A 4,595-nucleotide genomic window follows, 5' to 3' on the forward strand; every position below is an offset into this window, starting at 1 on the left:
TGGTGACCTGCCCTGAAGGCACAGTTAGGGGGAGGTAGTAGGTGAAGACGCTGAGATCAAAGGCCTCAAGCAAGAGCCATACTCCAGCCGTGGGCCCAGAGCAAGAGCCAAGCAGTCCAAATCCGCCCAGTCCTCCTTGCTCTTCCTCCAAAGCTACCCCCAAGACAGGTAGGTGGACAGGATCCAGAGAATTTTACAGGGATCCAAAGACCTGGGCTCCTCTTTACTGGTGCAAGTCAGGTGAACTACACCTTTCCCCTTTAAACCAGTGCCTTCTTGCAGAAGAGAAAAGAGCAGGGGACATTGGAAAGACTGAGCGATGATCCCAAACAGACTGATGGGGCTATTCAGGCACAGGACTTTGAGTTTAAAATTGGGGAAGTCCTGGTGAATGAAGACAGTACCTTAGCCTGAAGAGCTGATAGTTTAAATGATTACCTTGAGCTAAGATTTTAAACCAAGTTGCACTAAATTGAGACACACACACACACACACACACACACACACACTCCCCACTTCAGAAATATCACATCACTGTAGAGAAATAGCAAGCTGCATTTTCTTTGCTTGTCTAAACTGTAGTGCCGGTAAACTTCTAATCCGGCTTTACCATTTTCCTAAGCATTTTCCCCCACGTTCTCTCGCTTCATCCTCACGTCCGCACTGTAACATGGACCGAAAGAGGCCGTGGGGAGCATATGAGGGATACGGCCAGGAGAGACTTGCCGAAAAGCACAGGACACTGAGTGCCTTGCAAGCCAACACTGGGACCAGATTTTCTGGTTCCCAGTTTTCAGTATATGACCAATCTTCAGAATCTAAGAATTTGCCATCTCTACTTACCTGTTTCGGTGATTTGCTTACTCTCATTAATGAGTTAAGTCCTGAATATTCATCCATGTCAATTACTATTCATTGAGCGTCTATTGGCCGCGCGGCTGGGTTCAAGACCACAGAAGGACAGGGTCACAGCTGAGCAACAGCCACAGGCGGTGGGCCTCACCTGCCTGCCTTTTGTGGATGACAATAGCAAAGCCAGAACAAAGAGCAGGTCCAGCCAGAACACTATCTCTGTATGATGCTTCCCCCTTGTGGCCAACTTGCTACTTTGGACAGGAAGTAATGAACTCTCCAAAGGTCTTCCTTGCTAGGGATTATGTACCTACTCAGAAGCCTGGGTCTGAGTCTGATGGTCTGGAGGGGATCCCCACCAGCTCCCTGCCCACAGATTTTACATAAAATCCTTACCGTGTGGGTAAGAGAGGTGGAGGTTTGCTCACAATAAAGCTGAGGCTCCAAAGATTTAAGTACACAAATGGAGTGTCTGACCTCCTAATGCCAGCCGGGAACTTTGCGGTTGTTCAAGGGCTAACTCTTGCCTGTCAGCAAAAGCTCAACACATCTTGAGGATGTCAGTAGGTTGTAAGCAATGGCTGATGCCAAAGGATGGCCAGGGGAGGAGACTTAGTTGGTGGCTGACCACCCCACAATCTCCATCAACGCTGCCTCCCAGCTCTCCTTGGTGTCTTTATTCTTTCATTATGTGTATATTCCTTCTATGTTATATAAACTTGAATAAAAGCATTTTTGAAACTGCTATTTTTATTGATATAAAATGGATTGGGGTACCTGGATGGTTCAGTGGGTTAAGTGTCTGACTTCAGCCCAGGTCATGATCTCACAGTCTACGGACTCAAGCCCCACATCGGGTTCTATGCTGACAGCTCAGAGCCTGGAGCCTGCTTCGGATTCTGTGTCTCCCTCACTCTCTTCCCCTCCCCTGCTCACACTCTGTCTCTCTCTCAAAAAACAAATAAACATTAAAAAAAATTGTTTTATTAAAAAAAATAGGACCCGGGATCCCCTTCCAGCTCCTTTGCCATTTCTAAGCATTTCTTGTTCACTATCCCGGGGCCATCGCAGACCTGCAAGATTATAAGGACCACAACCTGACTTATCCATGGTGCCCAATTCAGGACCCTCGGGGATGGTAAATAGGGGGCATGTTGAGCTTGGTACATGGAGCCTTGTTCTATGTAGGTTCCAACAGAGCAGAACCAGTCTAAGGCGGCGGAGAGAGTCTGAAGGTAGGAAAATGGGCAGGAAAAAATGGTGAATGGAGACGCAGAGGGATCGGCAGCCCATTCCTAGATTTGTTTTTCTTTGAAATCAGAAACTCCAAGAAGATAGCACTATGGTAACCAATGGCTTAAAAGATGTTTCGAGTGAACTCGTTTCACACTGGGTTTACACTTGTTGGTCAGGTTTAAGGCAGGGGTGCGGATGCAGAGGACGGTTAGAGTGGAGATCGCAAAAACATGCCTACTTACGTCCTTGATAGAAAATCAACTTCCCATTCTCCCTGTCCTTCTGGCACAAGATCAGATCCCTCTATGGCGTACATTCGTAATGCCCTATCTTTTTACTTATAGTCTTAATCAGAACTCTTATGAGGTGACTATTTGAGTACTTACTTCACGAAGTCTTTCTCCACCACTGCACCATTAATGAGGACAGGGATCAACAAGTGTTTTTGAGGTAATGAGTAAATGAGTGAAGGATTGTGTCATCGAATGAACGGGCGCTAAGAGCGAGGGCACCAGGAATACAGAAGGCGACAAGATTCGCCCTCAAGGAACTTACAACTGAGCAAGTAACTAGAAAAACTGATCAATTCAAAGGACAAGTACAGTGTGCTGTGGGAGCTGACCGGAATCCAGCATGGCTTGGGCATGCGTGGATCTGATACCTCAAAGACTGCATGGAGAGTCACTAAACAAAGATGTAGGGATGTAGGGATCCAAGGGAGAGCATTCCAGGCAGCAAGAACTGAGCATGGCAAGGTCTGAGATGGGGAAGAACTTAGCTCATTAGCAAGACCATCATGGAAACCAGAGCAAAAGGGAGAGTGACACAACATGATGTGGGCAGGGGCCAGATCGCTCAGGGGCTTTCAGTACTTGTCATTGAGCTGGACTTTTCCCTAAGAGCAATAAGAAGCCATTGATCGGTAGGAAGCTATGGAATGACATAATGGAGTTTGCGTTGTTTAAAAAATAATCATTTCTCTGGCTGCTGTGGGAGCATGGATCGGAGCCAGGGAAGAGTTGACAGGGCCAGACTAGCTAAGAGGCTGCCGTGGCCGTCCAGGTGAAAAGTGATGTGGGCTTGCCCTTGGTGGTGGTCATGGAGGTGAGTAGGGGGAAGATTTGGCAGTGACTTAGGAAGCAGAACTTGGAGAGTGTAAGGAGGTATGAGAAGATGCCAGAGATGACTGCCAGATCTGGGGCTTGAGCAGCTGGTGCATGGACTGTAGGAGAGGAACAGGTCTCTGGGCTTATTTGGGGACCTCCCGAATTTGAGGATCCTACGTGTCCTCCATGAACAGCTATCAAGTCAGTAATTGGCTATGTGAATTTGGAACTCAGAGAGAGTTCTCAATGGAAATAGAGAACATATTGATGGTAAATGAAGCCAGGTGAGTTCAAGATAAGAAAGGCCAAGCGACTCCACCTAACAGCCATTGAATATATGGGCATTCGGTGACTGTGTTAAGACAGCGCAGCAACTCTCTGCATCAGAATTCCTCTTGCATTTTGCTTTTAATCTCTGTATTTTTCTGGGCATCAGAGAATTGAATTCTCATATGTAGTCAAGGCAGTTAGTTTCCTACCCCACATCCATTCTCTCTTCTGCCTCAGTAACAGACTCCAGTTTTGTCAAAAGACTCAGTGTGTCCACCTAGAAAACTGTATTTCCCACTTAGAAAACAGCATCCGTTGTGGTAGGGATGGCTAGCGGGATACAGGTGAAAGTGGCTGAGACTGCTAACAAAGCCCTCCTAAGGGGGCTGACTCAACAAAGAGGTATGTGTCCTTTCGCTCTTCTACCTTCCTTCGTTTTCTCCCCGGAACTTGGACCTGATGGCTGGGGCTCCAGAGGCCATCTTAGACCATGAGGCAGTCTTGAACGAAGGGTGGAGGGATGGACAGAAAAATAGTTTCTGGGTCTCTGATGACTGTGGAGCTACCATTCCAGCCTAGGTGATTTCCGGACTTCTTGGATGTGAAATAAAAAATGAGCCTCTATGTTGTGTAAGTTACTGACATGTGTGTGGATTTTGTGGCATATGAAGTCAAACATAATCTAACCGATACATCATCCATGTGATAATCAGACAAGACAGTGAATTCAAGATCATGTAGGAATGCACAGGAAAGAATAAAGCAGGTTAGGCTGCTGCATAAAGGCACAAAATGCTCTTTCGTGTATCATCAGGGAAATTTTCCACATTTCTCACAATGTCTTGAACTGGCAGTGCAAAAGCTAAAGTAGATCATGGCAAGTTCCTCCCCTTGGGAGTCTATTAGCAATCGAACATCTTTGAATCACACAGGAATGTTAATTCCGTGTACAGAAACGAAATACAAAATGAGTGCTCATTGTGAGTAAGATCTAACAACCATAACTGAATAATTGCAAAGTTTAGAATATTTCACACAATTTAGATAGTGTGACATCTCCGCTGCTTGGGATGCACATCCATTCTGTACAAAGAAAGCACCCTCACGAAATTTCTGGAAAAGAATTTTTTT

Source organism: Puma concolor, chromosome B1, assembly GCF_028749965.1.
Source record: "Puma concolor isolate L17-30 chromosome B1, mPumCon1.1.hap2, whole genome shotgun sequence".
In the NCBI taxonomy this organism is placed as follows: domain Eukaryota; kingdom Metazoa; phylum Chordata; class Mammalia; order Carnivora; family Felidae; genus Puma; species Puma concolor.